Source organism: Rousettus aegyptiacus, unplaced genomic scaffold (genome assembly GCF_014176215.1).
Source record: "Rousettus aegyptiacus isolate mRouAeg1 unplaced genomic scaffold, mRouAeg1.p scaffold_m13_p_15, whole genome shotgun sequence".
In the NCBI taxonomy this organism is placed as follows: domain Eukaryota; kingdom Metazoa; phylum Chordata; class Mammalia; order Chiroptera; family Pteropodidae; genus Rousettus; species Rousettus aegyptiacus.
The window spans coordinates 49957991-49976037 of NW_023416290.1; the positions used below are offsets into that span (position 1 = coordinate 49957991).

At 44.4% G+C, this 18047-nt stretch overlaps 1 non-coding gene across 1 annotated transcript; it reads left to right on the forward strand.

Annotated features, from left to right (window-relative positions):
- Window positions 1-607: 607 nt before the first annotated feature.
- Window positions 608-711, forward strand: LOC118612070. Its single transcript, XR_004954779.1, has one exon. It is a non-coding gene; the product is annotated as a U6 spliceosomal RNA (small nuclear RNA).
- Window positions 712-18047: the final 17336 nt, after the last annotated feature.

The window sequence follows — 18047 nt, forward strand, 5'->3', positions numbered from 1 at the left end:
ATTTTGCCCTGCTCACCTCTTTAACCCTGTCTTCTGTCACACTCCCCATAAAAGTGCCCATGGTCCAGCCATGCTGAACACACTGCAGCCCAGACTTCTTACTGCGCCGTCCCTGGTGCGATTTCCTCGCCCACTTCCTACACAGCTCACTTCCTCCTAAGCCGTGGCTCTGGCTCCTCAGTGCTCCCAGTGGTCCTTTGCTCTCCTCCATCGTAGGAATCATCAAGGTGTACTGACCTGTATGCTCACCTGTTTCCCTTGTAAACCACTCCGAGAGGGCAGGGACTTCAGCTTGGTCGTCTTTGCATCCTCAGAACCTAACATAGACCTAGTACACACACATGTGCTAAAGAAGTGAATGAGGCCCAGAGAGATTCATTCATTCCCTAAGTTCATTCATTTGCTCGTTCAAAAACTATCAATCGGGTACCTACTACGTGCTAGGTACTATTCTGGGTATTGGGGATGCAGGATTGCACACTGCTATAAAAACCCCTGCTGTGGCAAAGCTCACATTCTGGGGGACTGAGGGAGCTACATTCTAGGAGGGTTTTACACCGCAGCATAGAGACAGAGACAGAAATGGATCCTACAGCATAAATTATTCGTGCTTGCTTTGGCAGCACATGTACTAAAATTGGAAGGATACGGAAATTAGCACGGCGCCTGCGCAAGGACAGCATGCAAATTCGTAAAGCATTCTGTAAAGAAATAAATAAGTAAAAATAAAGTATGAATTATTCAATCCGTTCGTTTGTTCCTTCCTTCCTTCATTTATTTTCTATTTAATGTGCAACTATTCCCTGCCATCCACTCTATCCAAATACCACACGCACACACACACACACACACACACACCACATCACACCACATCACACACTGGTTTAATGTCTGTCCCCCCCCCACCTCCGTTCTCCCCAAAAACTGTAAGCGATGGGATCTGCTCAGTTAATATTTGTTGAATTGTGATAATTGGATAGACGGTTAACTATTTAAGGCTGGGCAGCAAGACATATTGAAGTCTGCCTCTTCCACATGTCCTGATGTATCTCAATTTGTAAGGAAAAAAGTTGAAAACAAAAGTAATTGCTCAAATAGTATCTGCCATTCTTCAAGGGCTCTTGTTTAGAGGCATTGCTTGCTAGGTCGGAGGTTTTTTGGCAAACAAGGGCACCCGTGAACTTTGCAGAAGCTTCATCCACCTGAGTTCTGGAGCCAGTCACATCCTCCAACCTTCATTCTCAGAGGCACTATGAGAGTCGAAAAGGACAAGATGAGTCAAAAAGGCTCCTTCACACAGAAGGTAGGAACCTCGCAATGCCTGGAATGGTACGTGCAGCCAGCATCCAGGGGGCTGAAAGTCCTCCATGGGGACCCTAGTCTCTAGGCGATTCTTTCCGAGAGGAAAATTCCTGAAGTTCCATCTTCTTCCTGGAAACTCCAGCACTGAATTCCGCCTGTCCCCAAGGGCAACATACATGCCATTGTGATCGCGTGGATCCCCATCTGGGATTTCAAATCCCCTTTTTGTGGGAGAAGAATGACTGGGCGATTCTCCCAGCCCAGGCGCTCTTTGAAATTGACCAGAAATCCATATCTAATCCCAAATTCCTTCCTCGGGCGCTTCTCTTTCTTCCACAACTGTTCTGTCATTTTTGGAGTAAGGGACGAAGCATCAGGCAGTCTTAAAGAAGAGCTTGTGTATTTCTTAGAATCAAAGGCTTTTAGAAATGGAAAGAACCTTAACTTAAAGATCCACAACAGCCATTACTTATTCAACAGATGAGAAAACCGAGCCCTAGATGGGTTAGTCTGTGGAGCTGCCATAATGAAATACCACAGGTTGCGTGGCTCCAACGGCATAATTTATTTCTCACAGTTGGGGAGGCTGGCCATCTAAGATCAAGGTGTCGGCAGGATGGGTTCTTTCTGTGGCCTCTGTCCTTGGTCTGCAGATGGCCACCTTCTCTCCTTGTCGTCACAGGTCTTCCCTCTATGTACATGTAGGCCTGGTGTCTGTCTGTCCGTATTTCTTCTCCTTATAAGGACACCAGTCAGATTAAATGAGGGTTCACTCTACTAGGCTTATTTTAACTTAATCACATCTTTGGAGGTCTTACCTCTGAATACAGTTGTATTCTGAGGTGCCAGGTGTTAGGGCTTCAACACATGAATGGAGGGGGCCACAGTTCGACCCATGACCCCAGGGATCTTACTGGTTCCCAGGCCTTCTCACGCTGTCTTCTTCTCGACATCTAGGTCTCAGAGAGGCCTCCTCTGGCCATCAAATTCAACGCCGTGCCCCTCACACTCCTTATCCCCAAGGCTGTTTCCTTTTCTTCACATTTTTCACCATGAGCACAACCATAGATATGGCTGCAGAAGAAAACGCAAATTCCTTACCTTGGCTGACAAAGCCCCGATAGGACGTAGCACCTGTCGCCCTTTCTGGAACCATCTCCGTTACTCTCGCCCTCTCCCTCTTTACCGCAAACAATCTGGCCTTCCTTCCGTTTCTCGAAATTACATTCCCACTTTATTTCCATCTCTGGGCCTTTGTACTTGTTGTTCCTTTGGCCCGATATGCCTTTTCCTCAGCTGGCTTCCTGTCAATCAAAGGTAGTCATTAATGTGACCCCTTTAAAAGGTTTTCTGTGACCAGCCTTTCTAAAGCAACCCCCAAGTTACACACCTAGTTATAGCAACCCATCTGAACTTTCTACCCGGCACGCATCACCTCCTGATACTCTCCTTTATTTGGTACTGCCCGACTTTCTCTCACCTCCGCCCTTCACTCTGCACCCAGAATGTGACATGAGGACAGGGGACTCTTTCTGCCTCGTTCCCCACCATATCCTCTATGCTTAGAGGGGTGCCTGGTCTGTTGCACACACTCAAAAAGTTAATAGAATAAGTAATAAAATGAATGAATAAATCAGTGAATGAATGATGCACTCGACCAGTGTTTTTCTACCTCAGCACTATCGACAAGTTTAGGACAAATCGCATTTCGTTGGAGGTGAGGGTGAGGAGAGCCTGTGCCATGCATTGTAAGATATGTGGCAGCATCCCCGGCCTCTACCCGCTAGATGCCAGGGGCGCCCATCTCCCCCAGTCATGACAACCAAAACTGTCTCCAGACATTGCCAAACGGACCCTGGGAGGAAAAATCAGCCCTCTTGAGAGCCATTCGTTACACCATGAGCTCCCAGGGAGAAGGAACTGTATCCAAAACCATCAGATATCTCGTATCTGCACGTAGATGCTCAATAAGTATTTTTAAAAGAAAGATTAGCTTCACACATTGTTAAAAATAGATCAAGAACTGTTCCAGAACCCATTCTCTCAATAGGATTTGGCCACTTACTATTTATGGTATCTTAAGTAATTGACTTAACTTCGCCAAGTCTCTGCTTCCTCATCTGTTAAACAGAAATATCAAAAATTCTTACATTGCAATCCTGCTTTCTAAACCCTAAAGTATGACACAAATGTGCAGTTAATTACTTATGGATTCCCAAGCTGTGCATTTTTACTTCACCTCTTGCCTGAAATAACTTCAGATCATTTCCTCCTAATTGCCAAAGCCCCAGGTTGGTATTTACCTGACCCCTTTCCTCTCCAGAAGTTGGGGGCACTTCCTGGGTTTTGTAATGTTCAGTCTCTCCCTCTCGCCTTCTTCCATGTAAGTTCAGACTCACACGTGAGGTCTCTGTCTCAAAAAATTCTTAAGAAAATGTCTGCCCTGAGTAACATTATCACTGGGAGACCTGGGTTATGTGTTGATGCTTGTACCTCGCAATCTTCAGAGAAAGTATTTTCCCTCATAAATATGATCATTCCTTCAGGCCCCAATGATATTCTAATTTTCCTTCAAGAAGCTTCTAGGCAGAATTAATCTCTTCCTCCCTCTCCCAGTGATACCACCTTATTTTCATCTCCAGAGTAGCACATCTCAAAGTCCACCTTGAGTCAGAGTTGTAGAGGGATCTTCAATTCTAGCCATACTGCGAGTTCTTTGGGGAGGGGTGGAGGACGGGAGTTAGGGGGTAGGGAGATTATAACATGCTCACCACCTCCCTCTGTCACTAACTACATCCCAGAAGGAAAAAGAAGTTAACCCTCAGGAATGTGATCCCCTAGGAGTCACAAAAGTACGTAAGTCTGCTTTTAAGATTAGGAAAGACAAGCTACATGTCTATGAATTCTGAGACAGAGTATCATTCACATGATGAATTGGTTATCAAAGCAAAAAATAAAATAAAATAAAGTGACAGGCACACACATAGACAAGCTACGAGCGCCATCTCATGGAGAAGCCCACCACTGCCTCATCAGCGCACCCTCTGTCATTCTCGGGTCTCATCCCAGGACATGAGTGAAGTAAACAGAGAGGGAGCAGGGACATCGGCATTGTCAACCCAATTCTCCCACACACGTAAAGGCTGTTGGCTGTGACTGCATGTCACAGTGGACAATGATGTTCGCATCTGTCAGTTCCAACTCCGCGTTCTCTTGTCTGTCTAGATCAGGACAGCAGCCCCAGAAGCAACGACAGATGAAGTCTGAGATGAATCCCGCTGCCTGTCGTTGATTAGATTGTGGTGGGATGAACCTGGGCTCACCACGTGGCCTCTAAACCAGAGAAGCCTTGACTCCAGCCCCTGTCCTTTACTCTGGCCATTCCCCAGGCCCAGGTCCTGTCTTCCCAGGGCCTAAGCTTTCTGAAAACCCAACCCCGATGTAGCTTTTGCTGTCTCCACCCTGCTCAGGCCCTGCTGCCCAGTGTCCCAGAGTGCTGCCTACCTTCTGGAACCTTCTAGCATGAGAGGGGAACCTCACTCTCAGATTGAATGGCCCTGTCCAAATACACACTTGCACAAACACACGAGAACTTGCCACATCCATTGGGCACCCCGGGGCAATTGCTCCTGCCAGCTGGTTTTCCCCAGCACCCACCTGCTCTGTCCGGCTCTCTCTCCATTGCTGGGGCCATGCTGTTACAATCTCGACATGCCTCACATGTGAGTTACAGTACATCCATGCAAGTCAAAGACCCCAACGTGCCTTGTATTCACCCTCTATCCAATTCATGATAATGGTGGGGACACTTGAGACCAGTAAAGGGAGAGTAGGTATTTTTGCCCAGAAAGTTGTCTGGGTCCAATGAGGCAAACTTTATCATGAAGTATCTGATGAAGAAATCTTGCACATAATCATGAAGAGGGGTGCTAGAGTAAGCATTACAAACTCAAACACCTCCCAGAGTCGGGAAGGTGTGTGAATGAATGGCATGGGTCATGCATAAGATGGCCGAGGCCCCCGCCCATGGGTGCATGACCACTGTGATGGTTGACTGTATGTGGCAATTTGATTGGGCGGTTGTGCCCAGATAATCACTTAAATATTATTCTGGATGTTTTTTGAAGGCATTTTTTGGATGAGATTTAAATCACTGGACTTTAAGTAAAGCGGATAGCCCTTTGAGGCGGGCCTCATCCAATCAGTTGAACAAAGACTGACCTCCCCCTTGCAGGAGGCGATTCTGCCAGCAGACTGCCTTTGGACTCAGACACCAACTCTTTTCTGGGTCTACCGAGTGATGACCCAGCCTGCAGATTTTAGATTTGCCAAGCCACCACATGGTGTGAGCCAATTTGTTAAAGTAAACACACACACACACACACACACACACACACATGCGCATGCGCGCACATCGTGTTCTGTTTCTCTGGAGAATGCTAAATAATATACCCACCTCGATGGACCAGCTATTTATTCAGATCCAGCTCATCCTGGGGACCAAAAACTAATCTCTTTAAACCACTGACTGCTACCAGCTGATGGGCCAGCAGTCAGGATGTCTGAGCTAGAACTAAAACAGATAGAACTAGCGCTACTCTTAGACAAAACTACAGCGTCTCTGCTCATCCAACTCAGAGACACCATCATGTCCTTCTGCTCCCACACCTCACACTCACCCACCCTTCCCATTCTCTCCCTCTTCTAACCACAGTTCTCTGAAAATAGACAGCATAATATTTATACAGGCCAGAAACATAATCATCACAAAAGTCCTGTGTAGTAGACACAATTAATCCTCCCCCACATACAGATAAGGAACAAGCTGGGAGAAGTTCAGTAACTTGCCTGAAGTCACATGGTAATCAGAGGTGCAGGCAAAAAGACCCTGGACTATCTGAGTCCAGAGCTCAAGGCCTACCAACTTGGCTTACGGGAAACCCTCTAAAAAATCTCTATTTTCAGAAACTCAGCCTCTGTTCATTTCCAAAAAAGATAACATCAGCTTTCTGCAGCAAGCCAGAGGTACTGTCTGTGTTCACCATGTAACACAAGCAACACACCTGTAAAACTCACTGAGTTTCTCCAGCAAGATGATAACTTTATCACTACAGTGTAACCTGAACATCCTCCACACAGCTAAAGCCAGAGCAGTACATCTAAAGCTGAAATCCGGTCCTGACGCACCGGTTTAAACCCTTCCTGTGGCTTGAGGATCTCCTGCCTCTTGTCAGTCTTTTCCCTGGGAGACAGAGTGGGGCTGACTTGACAGATGGAGATGAAGTGGCCATACCACAGAGGAAAGGAGGTGATCCAGAGACACTGAGCACCTGAGTGGGCCAGGTAACTCATGGAATCTGGGGAGATTTGAAAGAGAAGAGTGAGCACCCATCTTTCTAGGTGGTCCTTCTTGCTAGCTAAGAGAATGGACTGTGGCCTGGCTTCTCTGTGCCTTTTCCAATCTTCCATATGTGATGTGACATCTTTCTCTTTCCAAGAAGATGAAGCCACCAAGCTCTGCCCTGCACTTCCTGGAACATGGACCTGTACACAGATCTGGTGTCTCATTGTAGGTGAAAGTTTACTCCTGCCCAAGCCATTTCTCAATCTGACCACATGTGGGACATCAAGAACCCTCCAGGTCGGCTCCAGAGTGATTTTTGGCAAGAGGAGGAGTAAAGGATGCCAGGCTTTCTGCCAAATCCTGTTCTTGTGAAAGATCAGCTAGCCCATTCTGACCAGACGTATAAAATCGTCTATAATAAATGTTTCCTGAAAATGGCAGGGGAGTTTTTCCATCTTTACGCGCTCAGCTTGTAAGAGAGTCATTGAAGCACAGAATTAGTCATGCGAGCTGTGGAAACCAAATTTCTGATCAAGCCAAAAAAAGAAAAGAAACGCTCTAAAGCTCCGTTCCTTTTATCTAAGTTCCTTTCTAGTTGCCGTCAAGGTCAAAGATCAGTTTAATAAATCTGTCTGATATGTTGAGATGAGATTGCCACATAGTCTAATTGCTTGAAAAAGATGACTCGATGGAGATATTCAGTAATAAATGGAGCCTCAATGATATCATCACTTCCACCCACAGAAAGAGGTCTGGGAATCAGAGTGTGGGGTCTGACAGGGCCCTGAAGTCCTCTGAAACAGGAGGAAACTGAATCTCTTGAGGTTAAGTGACTTAATTAGGAGAATATAGCCAGTTACGAGCAAAATGAAAGTCCTGATATCCTGGTCATTTTCTTTCCTGTACACCAGCAATCTTCACACTGGGCTATATTCACCTGAAGATCTCCCAAGGCATACATGGCACAAATAAAATAGTTTTAGAAAAAACAACTTTCAGGTCCATAATTATCAAATGTGTATTCTCTTACATAATTGATCTATATGAAAAAGCATCTTGGGGTAGCAAGCCAATTCTCATATTTATCATGTAGAGAAGCATTTCCAATAATATTTTAAGCTTATAACCAATATTTATTAAAATGTATAGTATTTATGCATATCTTATTTTGATCAGTTATGAACCGATAATAATTATAATGATAACTCAATCCAAACAAAATTTATTTTGAAACTGGGAGCCTTGGAGTTATAGGAAATAATTTTTTTCAATGTAGAAACATTTTTGTTGCAGAAAGGTTTTATAGGTTGATCTATAAAAGACCTTCAAACATGAAAATGTTACAATAAGAGAAATTCTGTGATGGAAGAAAAGTGGAAGTGTGATTTTTAAGGTAAAAAATATGCGATATAGAATTTCCTGCCACTAAGTGAAAGCCAGTTCCTGTGGATTTTTTTTTAATTACATGATCGAGAGTGTCTAATGACTATGGAATTTATATGCTACTGTATTAATTTAAAAGACTGATTTATTAAAATTTTCAAATATTTATAATATAGTAGAGGTTTTGTCCTTTGCAATTATTTAAACTGATGAAGAAAAACTTATAAGTTAACTTAAGAAACATGTGAGGGGATACATAATTTTTCAAAATACTTTGAAAGCATAAAAAAGGAGCAAAAAACTTTGAAGACCATTGCATTTTACTTTCTTTTTGCATGAGCAGTGGACAAGGTGGTGAAGAAGAAAGACTCTGGCCTGGAACCTATCTTGCTACTGGGCCGGTTGTAAGCAGACCGGCTAGACATGGAGCAAACCCATTCCCTCTTCCTGGAAATAGTGATGAACCACATTTCCAACACTCTGCAGCTAGGTAAAAAAGGTCTTTCCTGCTCTTATAAATTGGTTTGCCTGTTTAACAGAGTTAAATATAGCAGGTCTTTGAGTAACGTCGTTTCTTAACATCATTTTGGTCAATGTTGTTTCGTTATGACTCCAATGAGATGCCACAGAAACTTCACTCTTGTCAATGTCAACTAGCCTCAAGTCAGTTTCCTAAAACATCGTTCCACCACACTTCCCAAAACCTAACCTCGATGTTAAAAGAGGACTTATTGTAGATGTGAACTTGCCTTTAAAGATAGGGCTTGCCCAGACAGAAATAGTTGAAAATCACATGATATCACATATATGTGGGATATAAACCTGAAAATAACAAATGAGCAGGACAAACAAACAGAGACTCATGAACATGGACTATAGACTAGTGGTTACCAGAGGACTATAGACTAGTGGTTACTAGTGGGGTGGGGGAGGGGGGAGGTAGACGGGGTAAAGGGGGCCAAATATAGGGTTTTAAGGGGGAGGGTGCAGTGGGTAAAGGGGATCAAATATATGGTAGCTGAAGGAAACTGGACTTTGGGTGGTAAACACAGAATAGAATGTAGAGATGTCAAATTATAATGTACACCTGAAAATTATATAATTGTATTAATCAATGTTACCCTAATAAACTTAATTTTAAAAAAATAAAAAATAAAGGGAAAAAAAGAAGACAGACAGTACATCCCTGTAAAAAAAATTTTTTTAAAAAATAAAGATAGGGCTTTCTCAGAGTCTTCAACATGCTAATATTTAATTAAAATCTCTAGCCATTACCAAGCTTATATGCTTATGGGGCCCTTTTCTCTGAGTAGATTTTTACATCTACAAGACCCAGCTTGATTTCTCGGCAGCCTCTGAAGATGCCCCAGGCTGTCTTCTCTCCAGGCCTTTGCTCCTGCAGCTCCTTTCGAGGTGAATGCCCCTTCATGCTCTCGACTCCTGTCTCCATGGGTCTAAATCTTCCCCATCCTCCAAGGATTAGCTGTTCACCTCTTTCATGCAGCTTCCCCTGGAGTCCCCCTCCCAGCCCCCAGTCTGAGCCTCAGTGCCCTGCTTCTCCCTTGGAGTTCTCCTCACAGTCTCCCTTGTTCAATTCCGCCGTCCACATCTTATCTCCTGCACCAAACGGTAAGGTCTCAGAAAGCAAAAAACAAAGTAGCATTTATCTTTATAGCTGCCCCTCAAACAAGAATATATCAAAGTATACGCTCAATAATTTTTTGAATGATGGACACCTCAAAGTATAAATCAACAAAGCTGAACTTCCAATGATCTAACACATATGGTCTGGCTTTTCCGTTTATTGGGTGACCCTAAAAAACTTGCAATATTCAGTATATGCTGGTATGCCATGTGAAGGCCAAGTTTCCTTAAGCAATCACAGGCAAGTAATGCCCTGGAATATACGTGGGGGAAAAAATGTCATTGCCTCATTACTTTAGCTTAATACGTTTTTGGCTAAGAAATAATTTCATGAATCACAAACTTCTTTCTTAAGGCACCAGTAGCCACCATACAAAATGTACTAATGAAGAACTGTCATTTGAAGCAGCAACAAAGGCAAGATCAAGTTCTGACCCATGCTGAGTTTTTGGAACAGTTGGGCTTTCTGCAAGCCAGGTCCACGTTGCGGGAGAATGTTTGTTCTGGCTCCGACCAGGATTCAAAAGGAAGAGCTCATATTTTCCCCTGCCCTTCAATCAGTGTAATGGTTTAACAAACGATCTAATTCATCAACCCAGTTGGCATTTACTGAGCAGTAACTACATGCCCAGCACAATCACCTGTGCCTGCTTGTTGCTTTTTGAGAAGGGGAATTCCAACAAAAATAATCATATAAAGAGATATGCAAAAGGCCCCAGTGGCAGAGGCTGTCACTTGTCTATAATAACCATTTTGCCCTTCCTCATTAGAAACAACACCCCAATTTTATTGGGGAAAGAAATGCGCTCAGCTAAAATTGCAAATTTCCTGACCTCCCCTTGAAGCTAGATTTGGCCATGAGACTAATTTTGGCAAAAGGTGGTTAGCAGGAGTTTGGGGTGTTTCTGGGGAAGTTGCTTAAAAGGAACTGACTTAGCCAAGAATTTTGCCCCTTTTGACCTTCCACCCACCCTCTGTTCTGAAAACCTGAGATGCTGCTGTAACAGCTGGCACTCAAACAGCCATCTCAGACCATGAGATAACCTTAATATGGACACCTTGAAGAAAAAAGATGAAAAAAGTCTGGCTTCTGGATGATTCTATAAGGCTATCATACCAGCCCTGTCATGCCTACCTCTGGTCTTCCTTCACGTGAGAAGATAAAACCTTTAAAATAAACAATTGTTTGATGGTTTGGGTTATAAAGAGCCAAATGAATTCTTGGTCTTTGAATTTGGCAGGTTCATGGTTCATTACGCCTCAGCCTGCACATTAAAGCAAATCTCAGACCAACATTGCCTGCACCAGGGACTTGACTCTATCTTCCCTATGCACTTTATATATTTAACCTTGTTCTTTTCCCTTGTTCTGAGATTGCTTCTTTCCCCTGCCAGCTTTGACAGCTGCTTTAGGCCCCTTCATTTGGACAACCACCTGGGTTCACCTGCCGGCTCCTAGATTTCAACCTTCTTCGTGGTTTTCTTTCTCGACACGCAGCCTTGGTTTTGAGGTCCCCAGCTGACTCAGGTGAGGAAAACTCTCCAATACAGCTCACGGCACTGCACAAAGCCCAACAGAAAAGCCAGACCTTTTGCCCAGACACCATGTCAGAGGAAGAGGATCTAGAGGTAGGTGCCAGAGCCCCCACATACAGTGGTACGAGTTGTGCACTGCACCATTCTAGGGAGCGCCATTCACCTCATAGGCTATCATGTGTTTCCTCATGGTTTACGCTATATAAGCAGCCCTGTCCTCACTGCTTAGCAGGCACAGGTCAGACTGGAGCTAGCAATATTCTGGGGTCCATTAGGCCATCTGGCATGGTGCCATCTCCCTGCTGCTGTGATTCCCTTACTGCTAATAAAACCACATCCAAAAGGCCCAGGAGATGACCACAAACGACACAGCTTTCTCGTACTCGTGCTGCTATGTATAAGGAAGGCCGAGTCCTGTCACGGCCCCATCCCCAGCCTGGAAAGAGTCAGGTATGAACAGTTATAAGGTGGGATGTTAAAGAAAGTCAATTGTGTCATTCTCAGTGATAATAATAAATATATAACTATCATAGCATATTTGTCTTTGTTTTATCATGTCATACTCACAACCTGCTCTGAGCTAGGAGTTGTTTTCAGTACAGTTCAATAGATGAGGAAAGAGGGATTTGGAGAGACAGATGACTTTCCTCCGATCGTTCAGTTTTCTAGAAGAGGAAAAGGGCTTCTGGCTACAAAGCCACGTTCCTCCTTCCACATGCTCATGCATTAATGGGAGTTCGTCATTATTCTCATGCCCATTTTATTATTAAGGAAAATTAGAAAAATAGATAGCTTCATCAATTTGCCCAGGGAACATGGCAGAATCTGGATTTTGAAGCCGGATCCCTTCTGGGTCCCGGCTTCCTTCTCCCACCAGTGTGTTGTATTTTTTAACTCGCTCCTGCTCCCATGACCATCAACCTAATTCTCCAACCCCAATTCCATGGCTTCTTTTGTTCGACTCTGCAAAGGGCATCCCAGGCATAATTGGTGGGGAGTGGAGAAACAGAGAGCTGTCCGGGCAGAAGGATAAACATCTTCAAAGGGCCCAAGCCCTTGAGCATCAGAAGGAAGGGGTACCAGGTAGAGGGTACCAAGAACAGAGGCTGACGGACATACTGGGCCAGATCAGGCACATGTACTTTAACCAAGAGCAGTAGAGAGCCGTCAGAGCAAGGGAGCTGAGATCATCAGGCTGTCACCTTAGGAAGGTCACTTCGACTGCCATGTGATGAGTGGAATGATCAAAGGCAGCACCGAAGGCCTGGTGTGGATCAGGAGGTGGCAATCCCAATAACAGTGGCAGCTTGAACGGTTGGATTCAAAGAATATCTAGGAAGTGAGAGCTATAGGACCTGCTCGTAGTCACATTCGACTTGACACATGCCCTTGGTACAGCCTCTCAATCAAAACCCTGCACAGAGCTTGGAAATCGTTGCAGTACCCAATCACCACTAGTCCTTCTCATCAGAAAGAAACAGCATAATTCTTCATCAGCAAAGGGCACATGTAACTTCTAGCTGGTAGAACTAGATAATAACCAATCACATAAAAATGATTCAGGAGTTTAGAAAGACACTGCTGTGAGCCGAACCAAAACAAATCCAGGGAAAAACAAGTCTATGACAGGCCTCGATGCCCGATGACATGCCCTGTTTTGGCCACTCAAGGCTTCAGGTGAGTAATAGTGTTGTGTATATGGGGTGCTATTTGGTGACCCCATAATTTATCCTCCAAACTAGGACATTTTTAAGAAGAATAAAAATGACTTCTATCAATATGACACCAGACAGGAAACGGAATTTTCCAGCCAAACCAAGTCTTAGAATTGTTCTTCCTTTCGGCTGCCTGACATTCATCACCTTTCGCCCTCCCCCTCCCCCCACACACATACATACACACACAGAGTGTTTTGGTGACATCTGCCCATGATGTCCTCCTGAGGACATCAGAAAGGAGGACATCACCTCTCTCCAATGGTAGGTAGGTAGTCTTACTAGTCTGACTAGTGAGCCCATGATCCAAGGTAACCCAGTTGAATCCAAGACTTTGAACTTGACTAGAAATGGCACAAAAACATAAAACACTAGGAAGAGTTCATTTATTCCAGCAGCATCTCCCAGCAAGACACTGAAGCATCCCTGCCTCCCAGACCTCTGGAACCCTCATTACACCTGTTCTTTTACAAATCTGTTTCTCAGTTTGTCCCATTGATTCCATGAGTGATTCTGAGCTACCTGACGTCGTTGCAATAAATTCCTTTTCTGCTGCTAAAAATTCTGATAGAATTACCATAAGCTTTAGCACACATAATTCTGATTCAAAATTCCACATATGGCATTCACCAACTCTGTGCCTTTGGCTTTGGTTTTCTTAGAAAAATAATATAATGCATACCTTATAAACTAGTTGCAGAAATAAATGATAATATATGCCAAGCACCTGGCTCAGTACCTGATTCAGAAGTAAGCTATCGGTTAAAATTAATTTCTTTCCAAACTTGCTTCCTCTCAGCTAAAATTCTGTAGATTTGGTTTTTATATTTCACATCAATATTCGCAAAAGGGGCAATCGATAGAATGATTTTAAGTTTGTTTAAGCCAAGCTGAATCATGAGATCCAACTGAGATTCAGTGTACTCCTGAAAACATGTAAGAAAAAAAAATAGGTGAATGAAACAGACCATGTGTAAGTTCTCTATCAACAAGGATGGTCTAGGTTATGCCACAGTAACAAATAACCCCACAAGGTCTGTGGCTTTGAACAACACAGGTTTATTTCTTGCTCACTCTTCATTTTCGTTATGAGTTGGTTGAGGTTTCTGCTCCAGGCCATCTCTACCTAGTGTATTTGTCGGAGAAGTCCAAAAAGACAGAACCAATAGGATATGTACATAGAGAAAAAGAGACTTGTTTTAAAGAATTTGCCCACATGATGGTAATGGGACTAGCAAGTTTAAAACGTGTGTGGACCAGGCCAGTAGGCTGGAAATTCAGATAAGGTTGATGTTGCACACTTGGGTCTGAATGCCACAAGGCAACAGGCTGGAAACTCAGGCAGGATCTCTATGTTGCAGACTGGAGTTGAATTCCTTCCTCTGTGGGAAACCTAAGTCTGCTCTTAAGGACTTCAACTAATTGGACAAGGCCTGCCCCACACTATGAAGGGTAATCTGCTCTCCTCAAAGTCTACTGACTTAAATGTTAATCATATCTAAAAAATACCTTCACAATAACATCTTGACCATTTGATCTAACAACTGGGCTTGTCGCCTAGCCAAGCTGACAGAAAATTAACCATCACTACCAGGCTAAAGAATCAGTCACCGCTTCTAAAGTTGCCTGTCATTGTGGCAGAGGGGGAGAGAATATGACAAATCATACTGGGTCATAACATTTTCTCCCAGGACTGATAGATATCAGTGTCGTTCACATTTTATTGCCCATAGCAAGTCACACAGCCATGCCTAAATTAACGGGGTCGGGTAGGTGAAACCCTACCATGCCCCAGAGCAGAACCAAAATATTCGTGAACAGTCTTAACAAATACCACAGCCCCATAATCTCACCTTCCTGATTTTTAAAAAGAATCCCATTGCCTTGGTCCTCTCCTTCCTGACTTTGCTGATAAGGCTATCTGCTTTCATAGGTTACAGAGATTCATTCCTTTGAATGAACAGCCATTAGTATAAGCACATCTCATTACACTTTTGATCACAGGGCCCTCAGAATCCACGAGGTTGTGAAGTGTCCCCTGTAAGAAGTAGCAATACTTCCTACTCTGCACATCATTCTGGAGTCTTCGAGTGCATTGAGAATCCTGAGATGGGGGTTATATTTCTCGGCAGAAATAGGCAGAAATGGGGCAGATGGAAGCAGCATCTGAGTTACCATTTCTGAAAGGATTTTCAAACATCTTTATCCTGCTCTAGGACTTGTGCCAGATTTCCCTCCTGTGTTCGTCTAGAGGAATTTTCACAGACAATTGATATAAAATAAAGATCTGTCTCTTGGTGCACAGTCAGCTAAGAAGTAGTCTCTTTCCCACCTTCTGCTTCAAAGAAAGTAGATTGGTCAATTTATTTAATCCTGCTGAGGCAGCCAAGCCTAATTAGCATCTCTGGTCTTAAGTAATCAGTGCTTCTCTTTGAAAAGAAAAAGAAAGAGATTTGCTATAACAAAAAAAAGCATGCAAATATTGGGAGAATTGTTTTTGTTTTTGTTTTTTTATTTGACCTCTTTCCTGACCATAAGTGATCTTGATGAACAAATGAAAAGGGTTGATAGAGCGATTCTGGTGCAAATGTGATAAGATGGCAATAAAGTCCCCCCTTCAAGAGGACAGTGAAGGTTGCATGAGCTAAGGAGTTAGCAGCGGCTGGGCCACCACTCTGCGCAGTGGAGCACAGGTGCTCTCAAGGGCTGTCCTGCTGCTTTGCTGCAGGTGGCTGTGTGTTCAGGGCTCAGCCCCTAGCGGCAACGGGCCAGGGTTTGACTCCCGATTCAACAACTCAGTGGTCATGGGACCCCAGGCAAGTTACTCACTGCTTCAGTTTTCCCCTCTCTAAAATAGAAACAAGCGTAGTAAATACCCCATAAGATTATCCCGAGGATGAAAAACCAATATAAACAAAGCACTTAGCAGAGTAACTCGCCCAACCACCTACCCACACAGTCAGCACTATCAGCCATGGCTAATAAGGAAATTGGAACCCTGGCTGGGCTGTGGTCCCTCTGCTCAGTTCTCCTCAAAACTGTGCTCTGCCTGGGAAGCCTTGGTACTTCCAGAGGAGGAAGGAGAAAGTGAGACCGAAAGGGCTTCTCTCCTCCTAGAACCAGAAAAGTCCTACTTTTATCTGTTCCAGAAATTGAGATGCTGCACACAAGTTTCTTATCGAAAGCACACTACTGGGGAACGATATTTGAACATCTGTCCTTCCATGTTGCTCCTCACTTTCTCATGCTTGGATCAGCACGATCCAGCCAGGCCCCAGAATGACACCCATGAACAAATCACACAGTCCCTGGGAACATGCGGATGACGTCGCAGCAGGAGAGATGGATGAGGAAACAGGCCGTGATGCCCGGAGTTTGGAGTATCATGCAAAAAGACATACCTGGTACTGAAAGGAAAGTGTCCAAATGTCTTTGAGATTGGGAGAGACCTGGGCGTGTAAATTGAAGCCTAAAGGCGGAGAGGAGAGGAAGGGGGACAAGTTTTCTAGGAAGAGGCTCAGGGGTGTGAAAGAACACGGTAAATTTAGAAAAAGCAAGTTGTCTAGCAATTAGGAAAGCCAACGGGAGGGCAAAGAAGAAACACTGTGCCCCCCAAAATGCGCAACCAAGACCCAGCTAAAGCCTTCCTATCAGGACAAATGCTTCATTTATAAATTCACTTAATAATTCCAGCCAAGGACCTGGCACCCCAGAGAGTCCCTTCCAGAGAGCAGTTTTCTTAAAGGTTCTTGGTCTCTTAGCAAAAAGACAGTCCTGCTGCTTAGGGTTAAAGGCACGAGCTGAGAACAGGCAAGGAAGGGTGCCTGGGAGCACCCACCTGAGAAAACACGGCTGCGGTTGGCACAGATTTCTCCTGCCTTTCAAAAGCAGAGCTGCTGCCACTGGCTTCCTGAGTGATGTCACTGAGCCATTGTGAGCAGGTCTTTGCAAGGCTTTTAAAGTTGACTCTTCCCCAGAGCATAGGCCGGGCTTGGGAAATGGGCAGTTCATTGGTTGACTCTGAGCTTCTCTGAGCAGGTGTGACAAGTGTGAATGTTCTCAGATGGTGAATGAGGCCATGACTAATTCTCACTTTACACACCCAGGAGCCAAGCCAAGAGTCAAAAGGTCCACTTCTTCCTGCATCCCAGTGAAAAGCAAACACAGCCTCCCCTCAGGCAGGAGCCTGGGCATGGAGTCAAGCGGGGGAAGTGTCGTTATCCTAATGATGTTGAGGTAATAGTAATAATTACAATAATAGTGATACCTGCCATTTACTGAGCCCATACTCTGTGCCAGGTGCTGTTATAACCACTTTTGCATCAATTGAATGAACTCAACTCAGAAACTCAATGGAGTCATTAATAAATACCACTCTAATTTTTCAAAAACAAAGGAGTCCAGAAAAGTTAAGCTTAGAGAGATGCAAAACAACAAAGAGTTTGCAAAAGCTGTAAAACCAAATAAACAATATCATACATTAAAATATAAACATTTTTACTAGAATTGACTGTATAGACCTCAGGGTCCACACTCCACAGGGACCTATCCCGAGGTGTCTATATATCAGGACAAACTGTACTCAAATGAGCGACTATAAAAGTCATCAGAGAAGTTCACGAGAATGCTGTGGTTTTCGGACTGTGTCCAGCTGGAGGGTATTAGAGGACGCTAAAGGAGGAGGTGACCTCTGAGATCTTGAGGGGCTGGCAGAATGTCGTTCCAGTTTAAGGGAGCAGGGGGAGGAAGTATGAAGAGTAGGAAAATTGTGGGGCATGTCCAAGTAGGGGACAGAGTGGATGGTGGCTGCAGAGTGCCTCCTGGGGACTCCAGGGCAGAGCCATCGGGGCCACAGCAGACACTGCAGCCACCGCTTCATCCCAGTTTTTACATTTATTTTATACATTGGGCTTCTACGTGTATTTTCATGTGCAGAAAAAATTCAGGCAAGTTCGGTTCTTCAAACCATCGCACCAAAGGGTAGAGAAAGTTCAGAGGAGAAAGGGGAGATGCAGCAAGAATGGGTGACGGACAGCGGAGCAGGGCGAGCTCCCGGCGTGAACGCCAAATCCGCGGCTCACACGCCACCGTCTCCACGCAACGCCTCCAGCAGACACCGCCAGT